Below are 16,108 nucleotides of genomic sequence, written 5' to 3'. Positions count from 1 at the left end.
ATAGACAGTCCGAGGCACATATAGCAATTCCTTCACGAGGAATTTTGTTCTTGGGGCTTGACCTGGCTTCAATGGCTTCATCAGCACTTGCATATAGTGATCTATAAGCTCAGGCTCTTGGTACATGCAACGAGCAGCTTCAAGGGGAGGACTGAGAGGTAAAGCATGAAGCAATTTAGTAGCTGGTGCTTTGTAGTGAGTGTTTTCAGTCATCCAGTCCAGCACCCATGAATTCACATCTTCAGAGTCTCCGGTGATGTGCAGCGTTGCATAGAATTGAAGAATGAGTTCTTCATTCCAATCACAGATGTCAGTGCAGAAATTTAATAGTCCAGCATCGTGAAGAACACTGAGGACCGTCACGAAGCACGGCAGAGATTCCATATCCACGTGAGGAATGTGCTCATGATCGAAGACTTTGTCTTTGTTGAACAGCACTGAGGAATAAAAATTTGCCTGGCTGGCTGTCCAGAAACGCCTTTTCCTAATGCGAGCAGAGTCATAGGGGTTGTAATCAGTGAATAATGCATGCTCACCGAAGAAATCACCAGTCTTGAATTTTTGCTTTCTTGAGAATGGATCCTTTGTCTTGGGTTGAGGAGTGTCAGTCAGTTGCATCACAACCTCTGGAATCGCAATCTCAAGTTCTTCAGGCTGAGGAATTTCTGGTTCCTCTTCAGTGGCAGTCTGTGTCTTCAAAGATTCAGCAACAGCAGTTTCTTCAGCACTAGTGGCTGGAATTTCTTCATGAACAGATGCAGTGGGTTGATTTTCTTCAGAGCCCATTTGAACAGTTTGTGCAGGGGACTGAGGGATTTGTTGCAATGGCGTGAACAGAGGAGAGTTTGGATGCTGACTTTCCCAAAAGTCATCATTCATCAATGGAGTAGTACACCCAATGTCCACGTCAGAGTTTTGTTCATCCAATTCCTCAACGTCGGCCTCTTCAGCAGTGAACTGAGGCATAGGCGAGGAGAGAATTGGTGTTGAAGGGATTGCATCCACTTCAATTTCTTCATCCAGCTGCTCTGAGGAAGCAGCAGAGGGAATGTCTTCATCAGATTCACTTGGAATCACATAATCTTCATCAAAAGGAACAAGGTCCTTTGATGGCATGGTTGAGATAGGAACAACATCAATTGGATTTGCAAACGAGCTGGTCAAAGGCTTCATCTTCTTCGGAGCTGAAGAATCTGATAAAGTTGATGCTTTCCCCTTCTTCACAGTTGCACGCTCTGCAGCCTTGGTCTTCTTCACATCTGATGCAGATGGAAGGATCGGAGTTGGGGTAGGCGCAGGAGGAGCAGAGGAATTTGGTTGGATTTCTTCAGGCACAACTGATGCAGTTGCCCTGAGTTCTTCATTTTCTTCAGGCGCACCACTAGTGGATGCCCTGGCAATTTCTTCAGCGGCTAGAATGCAGTCATCAGACCTGGAACTCACATTTTCTTCAGCAGCCTGATTTTCATCAGCGGTGCTGGCGTGCTCTTCAGTTGGTTGAGCAGATGCTTCAGCTTGAGGAATTTCTGGTTGCGATGGAGCTGCAACCTTTGAGGTGAATTTCTCAGTCAGTTTTACAAACCTGACCTTGGCTCCTTGCCAATCAGCATAGTAAGCATTGAAGTCATCGTTGAGGCCTTTGATTTCAGCCTGGATCTTCACTAGATCTTCAGTTGTCATAGAGACAACGTTTTTCTTCAGGAAGCGCTCCTTCCTGTACTGAGCTTTCTTCAGGTGCCTAGCCTTCTCAAATTTCCATTTTTCTTCTTCAATGAAGGCAGTCAGAACATGACTTTGACCAGATGTGAGGTTCATCTCAGGCAAAGGTGTGTTGGGATCCTTGTGCCAGAGATCGATGAAGTCTAGGATCAGCTTCGGATCCAAAAGTAGTGGCACATTGCTTCCTTTGGCACTAGTGGCCTTGACTTGTCTGTCTTTGATGATTTCAGCAAGTTCTTCATCATCAGCCTCATCATCATCAGAGGGCACTTGGAAAGCAACCTGCTTCTTGTGAGGACTTGGTCGAGGACCTCGCCCAACAGTGGTCTTCTTCTTCAGCAGAGAGGGGCCAGCTGAGGAACTTGGAGCAGCTGAGGAACTTGCAGAGGCTCCTGAGGCAATAGATATGCCTGCAGTCCTTTGGCACGTGGCAAGATGCACAGGTGCTGAGGATTTGGTCGGAGCAGCCGAAGACTTTGGCGGAGGAGCTGAGGACTTTGGAGGAGCAGGAGAAGTTTGAGGATTTGGCCGTGAGGACTTTGAGGAATCTGGCTGTGAGGGCATTGTTGAGGAATTTGGCCGTGAGGGCATTGAAGGTGAAGCACTTGGCTTATGCGTAGGCTTCTTTGCCATGGCCTTCTTAGGCTTGACAGCAGAGGCCTCAGCAGAGGCAACATCAGCAGAGTCCTCGTTGAATTTCCTCACTGCATCTTTTGCCTGTTTGGCCAACTTGGCCTGGCGCTTGGCCCATTCTTCAGGATAGTCCTCACCGTGCTTGAGGCTGGTGGGATCAGCTACTTGGCCAGGTGCCAATGGAGGTCTTGAGCATGGAGGGGTAACAGCGAATTTCTTCATGTATTTTGGAGTAACATATCTGTACTCCCTCCACTCTCTTGCCCATCTCCTCTCAATCTTTTGAATGCGCACCTTGCGCTGATTTTTATCTTCCTCAGGGGGTGTGCAGTACCCAGCATAGATGTCCCAGGGATTTCAAAAGCAGTGTTGACCTCAGGCCTCTTTCCTCCTTTCTGTGGCTTCTTACCGTCAGCCATTTTCTTCAGATGAGGAATTTGAACAATTGAATTCTCTGAAGAAGTATGCAACTTTTCTTCGAGGAACGCTGCAAATGAGTTAAGTTGATGAGAACCTAGTGATTCAGCAGCGGACATGAGTACCTGTGAACAGAGTATAGTTGCGAGGAATTTGGAGAGGTCATATGCGTTCTTAGAAGGTTTTGTAAAAAGAACAAGTTTGAAGAATTTGACCAGATGAGTCTTGAAGAATTTCACTAAGCTTTCTTTGTCTTAGGTTCCAGAGTTATACAGATCAAAAATCCACACAATTGAGGAATCTTGAAGAAAAATGCAGCTTATAGAAATGAATCAAGAGCAGATGACATGTGAGGTGTTTTAGTGTGTGAGAATCTGAAGAATAAACATCTTTGAAGATTTTGTAGAAATCATTTGAATCAAAGAGGGCGGTAAAAGTAACTTCTAATTACCCTGGACGAAGAACACGACGAACTGGGATGTGGAGATGTGAAGTTCGTCAGTGCAGATCTTCCACACCCTAACTCGGGAGAGGAAGACAGCTACGGCGGCGGCGGAGTGAAGAAATCCGCGGCCGGCGCGAGCACGGCAGCGATGAGGTCGAGGCAGTGAAGCTCTTCCTCACCGGCGACGATGAAGTAGCGGCGGCGCTAGGGTTTGAGAAGCTCGAGCGGGAGTGAGGTCGAGCGGAGTAAAGGAGAAGTGAGGAAGGGAAGGGGTATTTATAGCCACAGTGAAAAACTGTTTGCCCGAAGAATTTGGACGAACGTGCCCCTGACCTTTCTCATTCGCTTGACATGTGTCACCCACGTACTGAGAAGTGGAGATCGTGGGTGAATAGATAAGTATTTTGTGGGATGCGGAACGGTTTGAGCGGCAAAACCGAAAATTTTGGATAAGATAAGTTTTAACGATCCGTTCGCAAATTCTTCAGCTGACAAGGACACAGTGAAGATTTTGAACGAGTTTCAAATAGAACGCACATGAAGAATTTGTGAATAGATTGGTTGAGTTTAGCATAGAGGGGGAAGGGTCCGATCACATTCACTTAGCAGAAAAAGCAACTTGAAGAAATAGCAATAAGTGAATGCTGTAGAGGACATAAACTCATATATATATAAACACTGTTCTGATCACAACATAAACTTCCTGAGTTACACGCCTGAACTTCCCTCTGTAGGAACCCGACCTTCGGGCTATCTTCTCAACCGTGTCTCCCCGCGCGTTTTTTTTGGTCAGTCATGTTCTATGTGATGTAAGTGTAATCTACAAACGTTTTTAGCAACTAAATACCGGTTTTAAATAGGAATCTCGCTCATTGGCGGATTTGCTCTCGGGTCGTGATGAAACATGTCTCTGCTGCAATTTTACTGCCTCAGTTGTTCGACCTGAACTTCCCCTGGTGCTAGGTTGAACTTTCGCCAACATTGCCCAAATGCGGCTTGCGATATACCGTTTGAAAGCTATGGACACCAGTATCATGACCCAAGTTGATTTTTTGGCAAAATGTAAGCGGTTTAAGAGCAGTTTTGAAAACCATTTTTTCTTGACACAAAAAATGTGAATCGTATTTTCAATCGCATTTCTAAGCCATTTATCGGAATGAGGCAAATAATATGGCGTTGGAAAGCTGCTTTAAAACCGCTCCTTCCACATGTTGAAAGTTTTCTCTAATTCCTTATGGTTAAAGAGTAATTTGGAAAATCGTAAAATTTCGCAAACCGAATAGCCGAGTTCGTATTTTCGATGTCATTTCTAAATGGCTAATCCAATTGAGGAAAATGATATGGCGTTGGAAAGCTTATGAAAATGTGCTACTTTCTCTTGTTGAAAGTTTTTTCTAATTTTGAACGATTTAAAAGTAATTTGGAAAACGGTACATGTTCCACCGAGTTCGTATTTTCGAGCTAATTATTTAACCGTGCGTCCAAATGCATCAAATGATATGGCATTGGAAAGCTTGAGAAGATGCGAAACATTTTCATATATATTGTTTCTCCCAATTCTTTACTGTTTTAACTCAATTTTGAAAATGGCTAAAAAAGTATTTTCGCCGTAATTTCTACCAACTTTATTGGAATGGGGCAAATAATATACCGTTGAAAAGCTAAGGAAAATGCGAAACTTTTTCATGTTGATGGTTTTCTCCGATTCCTTGCCGTTTTCAAGTAATTTCGAAAATGGTGAGATCATTCGTTCTGCCTTTATCGCGAAACAAATTCTTTGAAAATGCACCACGTGAAGAACGTGAACTTCTCGGCATGTCTACTTGAACTTCACTCTGTTTTTCACGTGCTTTTTTTGCCCGTAGCTCTCCATCCACTCACCAGAACACTCACCAGAATTGAGCAAGTAATATACCGGTGGAAAGCTGATGTAAACATGCAACTTTCCCGTGTTGATCTTTTTTCATACTCGTGACGATTTTAAAAGTTTTTCATCTCAAATTCATTTGCTATATAGTAGTCAAACTTCCTGTTGTTTTCACGTTGAACTTCTGTGACGTATTTTCATTTGTAATTTTCTCATCCATTTCGTCAGTGTTACACAAATGATATTCTTTTTGTACAAACCTCTCTCACAATATATTTTTAACTTTCTCTAACTGAGGCTTGAACTTACACAAATGATATTCCTGTCGTTTTGAAGTAAATTAGAGAAATGACGAGATCATGATTTATGCCTTCATTGCGAATGGAAACGCACTGCGTGAAGTAGTTGAACTTCTCCGGCATGTCTGTTTGAACCCCACTCTGTTTTTTACGTGCTGTTTTTTGCACAGCGTGAAGTAGTTGAACTTCTGGGGCATGTCTGTTTGAACTTCACTCTGTTTCACTTTATTGTATTTTTCTTATACAAAACACACACCATGCAATACGTGAACTTCTGGATGTTATCACTTTGAACTTCTCTCTGGTTTGAGTGAATTATTTTAAAACACAACAAACAACATTTTTATGTATTTTGGACATCTAAATACACGGTGAACCTATCTCACAAGAATTTTTGAACTTTTCCTCGCCGAGCACTTGAACTTCTAGCAACCATTTTTTTCATTTATGAGTTGTATTTAAAAGTGCAAAAAAAGGCGTTGTGTTTTTTATTTTTTGAACAGGTAAATCCTAGGCTTTAATAAACTCCGAACTTCTCTGTTATTTGAATTTGAACTTCACCTTTTTATATTTTTGAGTAAAGAATTGTATTCAATTTTTATACAGAAAAAATCAAACATGGAAATACAAGGTGAACCTCTCTCGCAAGAATTTTTGAACTTCTCCGAAGACAGCACTTGAACTTCTTTCAACAAACCTTTTAAGCTTTTATTTTTCTATACTTTATTCTCCCCTGAAATGCATTCCTTTGCAGTACTTGAACTTCTCATTGTTTTCACTATGAACTTCTTTCAACAGGTAAGAATTTTTTGAATACATCAAAACGTGTTTTAAATGGTATACATGAAAATTTTAAACAGTTCATTGAAATGTGCCACATAATATACCCGGTGGAAAGCTTATGAATCACATCAAGTTTTTCATTTTGACATGTGTTACAAATTCATTGCAATTTGAGAGCAGTTTTTAAAATGGAAAAACAATGTTGTTTTTTGCCTTTTAAAACTACATGTAAATTAACGACGGACATCTCGTAATATATTTTTTGAACCGTGCAGGGTGGAGCACGTGAACTTCTTGCAACAAACTTTTTAGGCTTTTTAGTTTTGTATTCTTTTATTCTCTTCTGAAACGCATTCCGTGTAATAGTTGAACTTCCCGCTATTTTCACCTTGAACTTCATACGTTATTTTTGCATGGAAACAAAGAAGAATTTTAGTTTGTTGTATACATCAAACTATTCCATTTTTTAATATGAAATTATTGATTTTATTTTTTAAATGGAATTGCTCCAAAAAATTAAAATGCAAAAAATGACGCTACCTTTAGCAACGGAAAAAATCTAAATTTTTATAGACAGCAAAACCGTTCCATTTTTTCAATTTTTTAACCTCTTTGTGTATTTTTAGAAATGGAAAAAATAGGAGCTTTTGTAATAAATGACGAACTTCTTTGTTATTTTGAACTGGACTTCTTGGTTTTATTCGTTAGTAACAGGAAAATTATGAGTTTTTGTAATGAATATTGAGCTGATCCATTTTTGAAATTGAACTTCTTGGTTTATTATTTTATTAACGAGGAAAATTTGAATTTTTCATATACATTGAATTATTCTACTTTTTTAAATTGAACTTCTTGGTTTTTGTTCAATCTGGACTTCTTTGGTGTTATCATTTGTAATGGATAATAATGAAAAAAACATTAATGAATTTTTAACTACTCTATTTTTGAAAAAAAAATTAGCTTCCTACATGATAAAACATACACAAAACTTATATACATATTGAACTTCTTGTGTGGATTTACATTTTTTTGCTGGTAGATTAAACAATCTTTTTTTGTCACATATTTTTTTTGAACTTTTGCATTTTTTTGTTTGAACTTCCTTCTTTTTATACGCAAAAAGAAAAAAGAACTACCCATTGCACGAAGACACACACAACCATTTTTTGCATGCATGAACGCAACTGTGCTCTGAACTCGATCATGTATGTCATACAAAAAATTCCAGCAAATTAAAATGCACACATAACAATTGAAACACTCCTAGCAACATGTTTTGCAATGTTTAATATTTGGATCCCGTAAACCATCATTTTTGAGAAACAGGGAAATACAAGGTTTTTATACTCATCGGACTGCTCGGTTATTTCAAATTGAACTTCACATTCTCGCACTGTAATATATTTCCAACATCAAGCACCAACATGAACCATAAACAAGCATCATTTAATCACTTCAAAAAGAGAAGGCATCAAGAAAGATTGCTGCAGCTAAACAAAAGGAAAATTTATCAGCTACAAGTTTTTTGTGCTCCCCTGCATACACACCACAATTATCAGCTTCCATATAAATGGACTTCAATTTTTCTGACATGAACTTTGTTGTTGTCGCTGTATATGAACTTCTCCTATAACCAAAGAGAGAGGATGCAACGAGGCAGGGTAAAATGTTACAATAAACACACTTTTTTGTTCGAGACATATACACAAACAACCATCGCGTTTCTCCGGGTTGACATTTAGAAAATATATGCTAATAGTGATCCTGGAACATTTGTTTCCTTTCAACTCCCATAGGAATGCATGAGCATGTTGGTTCATTTACACAAACACCTAGCATGAAAAGGATTGCAAACACTCCAGAGATGAGCTTGACATCCATTTTTCTTCCTCTTTTTTTTGCATTGTTGATGCTGCTAAACTAGAGCGTCTTTCGGTCAAAGAAGACAGGCCTGCAGTTCAGACATCAAGTCAATTCTTTCATAAGCAAAATACAGAAACAATTTTGTAGTTACTTTTAGTACAAATTTGGAGAAGTTCAAATCCTCTAGTAGAGAAGATATTTGTGAAGAAAGAGAGGTCAGGGAGAGGGAGGGAGAGAGGTTAGGGAAGAGATGTAGCAGCAATACTTAAAACATTGGCGTCTGTCGACCGTCGCCATGGTCAGAGTTAGGTTGGCGCTGTCGTTAAGCAGGTGGCCATCCGCGATGTATTCATGGAGGAGGAGCTACGGTGTTTGGGGCGGGTGGTGCAGCAGCAGTGGCCCGGTTGGAGCAAAGGAAGGGAGTTACTTGGGGGAGGTTGACGGCTGGTGGTTTGCCAGCAGAGCTCGGGAGGGAGGGCATCGCCGCGGTGGATCCAGGGGGTTGTTCGTCGCCGCCATGGATCCAAAGGAGTCCGCCGTCGCTGTGGATCCAGGGGAGGGAGTTTGGGGCGGTGGAGAGATGGTGCCGGATGTTGGGCGGCAGCAGCGCCAGAGGTTGGGGCGGCGACGTCGCCGGAGGTAGTGCCAGGGCGGCGGCGCAGAGAGCTAGGTGTAGCGGGGGGCAGCACACCGAGAGCTAGGGGTAGCGGGGAGCGGCGGCGTAGGGGTTGGGGGTAGGGTGCTCCGCGGCCTAACGGACGCGATGGAGGGCGACCCAGTGGACGACTAGGCGGCGGGATCCGGCGTGGCGGTGGCATGTGGTGGCAATAGGTGGCGGTGGGACTGGATCCGGGGGAGGAGGCGTCGTGGAGGCCGGATCCGGGGGGAGGATGCAGCACGACAGCCGGTTTCGGGGGCGGGGGCGGCACGGCGGCCGGTTTCGGGGGCGGGGGCGGCGCGGTGGCCGATTTCGGGCGTGGGGGCGGTGGACGCGGGTGGGGAAGAAGGTGCATGGGGTCTGCCTTTTTTCTGAATCTCAGGAACATCTCCGTCAGTGCCTATATAGGGCGTGCCATGATCCAAATAACTATTCTAATCCTGGGATTAGAATAGTGTTGTCCTGTAAGACAATGCAAAGTTGAAGAACATTGAACAACTGAGGAATTTCAAAACTGAGGAAAAACTCAAATTGAAGATTTTCAACTTTGGCGGTGGCGTGACCCACCGTATAAGAATGATGATTTCAGACACCGCGTACAATTGTCGTAGGGTTCTGAGAAACAAATTCTTCATTAATTTCTTCACACTTAGAGTGTTATTCTTAATTGATTGAAGAAAAACGTTTCGTCATGTGTTGCACATCTAAGTCATCAATTTTGCATAAGTGTTAGGATGAGTGTCCTTTTCAAAGAACATTCGAAGATTCTAGGATATTTAGCTCACACCGCAACTTGCTAAATCTCTTCTCATCCAAGGGCTTTGTGAAGATATCGGCTAGCTATTCTTCAGTCTTCACATGCTCAATAGAAATGTTGCCCTTCAACACATGATCACGAAGAAAATGATGACGAATCTGAATGTGCTTTGTCTTCGAGTGCTAAACTGGGTTGTGAGCAATCTTGATGGCACTCTCATTGTCACATAAGAGAGGCACATTCTTCACGTTGACGCCGTAGTCCTTGAGAGTTTGCTTCATCCACAGCAATTGAGCACAGCAAGAGCCAGCAGCAATGTACTCAGCTTCAGCAGTAGACAGTGATACGCAGTTCTGTTTCTTCGAGGACCAACAGACCAAAGATCGTCCGAGGAAGTGACAAGTACCAGATGTTGACTTGCGGTCCACACGATCACCAGCATAGTCAGAGTCAGAATATCCAATGAGATCAAAAGTCGAGCCCTTGGGGTACCATAATCCAAGTGTTGGTGTGTGAGCTAGATATCGAAGAATATGCTTCACAGCCTTATGGTGTGATTCCTTCGGTGTAGCTTGAAATCGGGCACACATGCAAACACTAAGCATTATATCTGGCCTAGATGCACATAAGTACAATAAAGAACCAATCATGGAGCGGTATACCTTATGATCGAAGTCAATACCATTTTCATCAGTGCACAGATGGCCATTAGTGGGCATAGGAATTTTGACGCCTTTGCAATCTTGCATGCCGAATTTCCTCAGTACATCCTTGAGGTATTTCTCCTGAGATATGAATATGCCATTGCATTGTTGACGAATTTGAAGACCTAAGAAAAATTTCAATTCTCCCATCATAGACATTTGATATTCTTCGCTCATCATATAGGCAAATTCATCACTATCACGTTGGTCAGTACAGCCAAAGATAATATCATCAACATATATTTGGCACACAAAAAATTCACCATCATAAGATTTAGTGAAAAGAGTAGGGTCGAGTGAAACGGGTTTGAAGCCTTTCTTCATGAGGAATTCCTTCAAAGTATCATACCACGCCCGAGGGGCCTGCTTGAGGCCATAGAGGGCCTTATTGAGTCTGAAGACTTTGTCAGGATTCTTTGGATCTTCAAAACCTGGGGGTTGAGCAACATATACTTCTTCCTCAAGCTTACCATTGAGGAATGCACTTTTCACATCCATTTGATATAGAGTGATATCATGATGGTTAGCATAAGTAAGTAATATGCTAATAGCCTCAAGTCTAGCAACAGGTGCAAAAGTTTCATCGAAATCAATTCCTTCAACCTGTGTGTAGCCTTGAGCTACAAGTCGTACCTTATTCCTCACCACAAGGCCACTTTCATCTTGCTTATTGTGGTAGATCCACTTTGTGCCAATAATATTGTGCTTGCGAGGATCTGGACGTTTGACCAGTTCCCAGACATTATTGAGCTCGAACTGATGTAATTCTTCTTGCATAGCTTGAATCCACTCAGGCTCCATAAATGCTTCATCTACCTTAGTGGGCTCTGTGATAGAGACAAAAGCAAAGTGCCCACAAAAGTTAGATAAATGTGAAGCTCTTGAGCATGTGAGAGGACCTGGAATGTTGATGTCGCTGATGATCTTCTCAATCTGCACTTCGTTGGCAACGCGAGGATGAGCTGGTTGTCGTCGAGGAATTTGATCAGCATTTTCTTCAGCACTATTTTCTTTAGCATTTTCTTCAGGTGCATTTGCTCGACGTTCTTCATGTTCTGGAATGAATTCTTCAGCAGATTCCTCAGTCGGAATGACATCCTCAGTAGCCTTGAACTTGATAGATTCTTCAGGTGCTGGTTCATCTATCATAGAAGGTAGGTGCTCTCTTTGCGAGCCATCAGTTTCATCAAACCGCACATCTATAGTTTCAACAACCTTGTGAAGAATGTTGTTGAATACTGTGTAGGTGTGCGAGTCCTTTCCGTAACCAAGCATAAAACCTTCATGTGCTTTCGGTGCAAATTTAGAGTTGTGATGAGGATCTCTAATCCAGCATTTAGCACCGAAGACTTTGAAATAACTCACATTGGGTTTCTTGTCAGTGAGGAGTTCATAGGCAGTCTTTTTGAAGAATTTGTGAAGATATACTCTGTTGATGATGTGGCACGCAGTATCAATTGCATCAATCCAGAAACGACGAGGCATTTTGTATTCATCAAGCATTGTGCGAGCCATCTCAGCAAGAGTCCTGTTCTTGCGCTCCACGACACCATTCTGCTGAGGAGTATAAGGAGCATATAACTCATGAGTAATACCAAGTTCATCAAGATCAGAATTCTTGAACTCAGTTCCATTGTCACTTCTAATGTGCTTGATCTTCACACCAAAGTTGATTGAAGCCCTCGAGGAAAATCGTTTGAAGACTTCCTGCACTTCATGTTTGTAAGTAACAATGTGTACCCATGTGTATCGAGAGTAATCATCAACAATAACAAAGCCATATTGAGATGCATCATTTGAAACTCCAGAATGATGGTTAGGACCGAAGAGATCCATGTGAAGCAATTCAAATGGGCGAGTGGTAGTCATGATTGTCTTCGCTGGATGCTTAGTCTTGGTCATCTTTCCAGCTTCACTGGCTCCGCATAAGTGATCCTTGAGGAATTTGACATTCTCAATGCCAATGACATGCTTCTTCTTCGCAAGCGTGTGCAAATTCCTCATGCCTGCATGACCAAGTCGTCGATGCCATAGCCAGCCTTCGGAAGCTTTTGCAAGTAAGCACACGGCTGGTTGTGGTCCTGTAGAGAAATCAACAATATACAAGTCTCCTCTCCTAAAGCCTTCGAAGACTTTGGAGTTGTCAGCTTCCATGACCACAACACAACGATACTTGCCAAAGACAACAACCATATCAAGATCACAAAGCATTGAGACAGACATGAGGTTGTATCCTAAGGACTCGACAAGCATGACTTTGTCCATGTGTCGATCCTTTGAGATCGCAACCTTACCTAGACCCAATACCTGACTTTTTCCTTTGTCAGCGAAGATGATATGCTTCAGATGCGATGGAGATAAGGGAGCATCCATCAATAGATTCTTGTCACCAGTCATGTGATTTGTACATCCACTATCGAGGACCCACTCAGTGGCTTTGGGTTGATCATCCTACAGATGAATTAGTGTAGCTTACGAACTCATATACTTCATCAGTGAAGAATATGACATCACAATTCATCAGATCAATTTCATCAGCAATAGAACAGATAAAGCAGTATGAGGACGTGAGAGTTCATTTCTTCATGATTAGCCTGCGTCCTTTCAGGCACTTTTCAGGTCTCCAGCAAATTCTTCAGACGTTTGAGCACGTCTGGAGACCTAACCCTGCAGAAGAGATTAGTTCTTTTTCTTCACCACCCACATCTGAAGGGGTGGCAAAGAGTTCATCACTCTGCGAGCTCCATACGAGAAAGGTGGCATAGAAGCTAGCCCATTTCGTTTCACATAAGAGGAGTTAGGATAAGCATATGAATAAGCATAGAAATTCTTCGAGGACTTATGAACATAATGGTTAGAAGAATAATGCTCATATTCATAGCCCTTAGCTCTTCCCTGCGAAACGGAGTTGTTAGCACGATGATATTCATATGAGGACTTTGGTCCTTTTGAGGAATTTGATCCACGTGAGGAATTTGGTCCGTATGAGGACTTGGATCCATATGAAGAATTTGGTCTATATGAAGAATTTGATCTGGGGTTCCTATTCTTCACAGGTGGTGTCATGAGGACATTCACCTGAAGACTTTCAAGGCACCTTTTGGGAACCCAGATTTTCTTCATAGGGGAACCGTTCCTGCAGTTAGTGCCAACATATCTAGCAAATACTTCACCATTCTGATTTTTGAACAGTTTATAGTTGGAGTCAAATGACTCATCAGAAGAATGAGGAGATTCACATGTAAAGCCAAATAAATTGGATGGATCAACTGGAGGTCCCTTTGCAGCAACCCATGAGGTTTTGGGATACTGCTCAGGCTTCCAATATGTACCATCAGCATTGAGTTTCCTCTCAAAGGCAATACCCTCTTTCCTAGGGTTCCTGTTGAGGATCTGCTTTTTAAGCACATCACAAAGAGTCTGATGCCCTTTGAGGCTTTTGTACATGCCTGTCATGTACAATTCCTTCATCCCTGCATCATCAGTGATACTAGCAATGTCCTCAGATGAGGAATTAGTGATAGCAGAGACAGTTGAAGAATTTGTAGCATTAGAAGCATTTGAACATTCAGGTGAAGAATTAGCAGATTCACGTTCAATGCATTTCAAACATGGAGGAACAAATTCTTCCTGAGAAGCGCTGATTTGCTGAGCAAGTAATGAATCACGCTCCTTCTGAAGATCTTCATAACTCACTCTTAGCTTTTCAAGATCTTGCTTTCTCTGAAGAAATTCATAAGAGAGCTTCTCATGATCAGATAAGAGAGTGTTATGATGACCTTGAAGGTTGTCAAACCTAGACTGAAGTCTGAAGATTTTCAGTCAAGGTTTTAGTGCGATCCATTTCTCCACCCAACATATCATCACTTTTGTCTGGCATGTTTTGAACCTTTTCAAAAGCCCTTTGTTGTTTCACAGCAATCTTAGCAAGTTTAGAGTAGCTGGGCTTGAGGTTTTCATCAGATTCATTCTCACTTGATTCAGAGGAGGTATATTTGAGTACCTTGGCACCCTTTGCCATGAAGCAATAGGTGGGAGCGCAGTCATCATTGCCTTCATCAGCCTTGTTGGTGAAGCCATTTTCTTCAGAGTTGAAGAAAGACTTGCTAACGAATGCAGTAGCGAGACCTAGACTCGCCACACCAGACTCGGACTCCTCAGATGCCTCCTCTTCCTCATGTTCCTCAGATTTAGCCTCAGAGTCCATTTCCTTGCCAATGAATGCCCGAGCCTTCTTGGAGCTGCTCTTCTTGTGAGACAAAGACTTCGAGGATTTTGATGATGAAGATTTTGAGGATTTCTTCTTTTTCTTCGCATCATCAGAACTATAATCCTTGTATTTCTTCTTCTTTGATTCCTTTTCCCACTGAGGAAATCTTGCATGTAGTGTCCAGGTTTCTTGCATTTGTGGCAAAGCCTCTTCTTGTAGTCACTGGATGAGGAATCATTGCTCCTTGAGGGTTTTCCAAAGTGACCACGTCTTGAGAACTTCTGGAATTTCTTCACGAGTAGTGCTAGCTCATGGCTCAGTTCTTCAGGATCACCAAGGCTGCTACCAGAATCTTCATCTTCAGACTCAGAAACTGCCTTGGCCTTCAGTGCACGTGATCTGCCATAGCTCGAACCATATAGATCTCTCTTTTCAGCAAGCTGCAACTCATGAGTATTTAGCCTCTCGAGGATATCAGCGGGATCAAGTGACTTGTAATCAGCACGTTCTTGTATCATCAATGCCAGAGTATCAAATGAGGAATCAAGCGATCTCAGCAATTTCTTCACCACCTCATGGTCGGTGATGTCAGTGGCACCAAGTGCTTGAAGCTCATTTGAGATGTCAATGAGGCGATTGAAGGTTTGTTGAACATTTTCACTGTCGAGTCTTTTGAAGCGGTTGAAGAGATTGCGAAGAACATCAACTCGAGAGTCACACTGTGTTGAGACTCCTTCATTGACTTTGGACAGCCTATCCCAGATAAGCTTAGCAGTTTCCAAAGCACTCACTCTTCCATACTGTCCTTTGCTCAGATGGCCACATATGATATTCTTCGCTTGAGAATCGAGTTGCTTGAATCTCTTCACATCAGCAGCATTCAAAGAAGGTGTGACTGAGGGAACACCATTTTCCACAACATACCAGAGATTGTTATCAATTGCCTCAAGATGCATTCGCATCTTATTCTTCCAGTAGGGGTAGTCCGTCCCATCGAAGGTAGGACACCCAGCAGAGACCTTGATCATACCTGCGGTCGACATAACTAAAACTCCAGGCGGTTAAACCAAAATCACACATAACAAGGGAGTACCTTGCTTTGATACCAATTGAAAGTGAGTTATATCGACTAGAGGGGGGTGAATAGGCGATTTTTATGAATTCTTCACTTAGGAATTTGCGGGTGAGGAAATTCCTTAGCGAAGAACTACTAGCAACGGAATAAGTACTCAAAAGTAAACACAAAAGAACACAAGCATGGTCATCATGATGAAATGAAGACAAGCACAGAGTACCGAAAGCGTAAACACAGGATAACACAGGACGAAGACAAACAGACTGAAGAAATTGAACTAAGGAAATTGAGAAAGTCTTCAGTCAAAGTCTTCAAACACAGATATGAACAAGCACACAACACAGTTATGAGGAAATGAAAGAGTTGAGGAAATAGAACCAGTAGGCTTGGTGAAGATAATGATTTGGTAGACCAGTTCCAACTGCTGTCTCAGTTGTACATCTGGTTGGAGCGGCTAGGTATTTAAACCTGAGGACACACAGTCCCGGACACATAGTCCTCACTGTATTCTCCTTGAGCTAAGGTCACACAGACCTCGCCCAATCACTCGTGGTAAGTCTTCAGGTGACTTCCGAATCTTCACAAACCCGGTCACTCGGCGATCCACAATTCCTCTTGGATGCTCTAGACCATGACGCCTAACCGTCTGGAAGAAGCACAGTCTTCAAAGGTAACAAG

The sequence above is a fragment of the Triticum aestivum genome, chromosome 2D (assembly GCF_018294505.1).
Source record: "Triticum aestivum cultivar Chinese Spring chromosome 2D, IWGSC CS RefSeq v2.1, whole genome shotgun sequence".
Lineage (NCBI taxonomy): Eukaryota > Viridiplantae > Streptophyta > Magnoliopsida > Poales > Poaceae > Triticum > Triticum aestivum.
Note: the sequence above shows the minus strand (reverse complement) of the source record.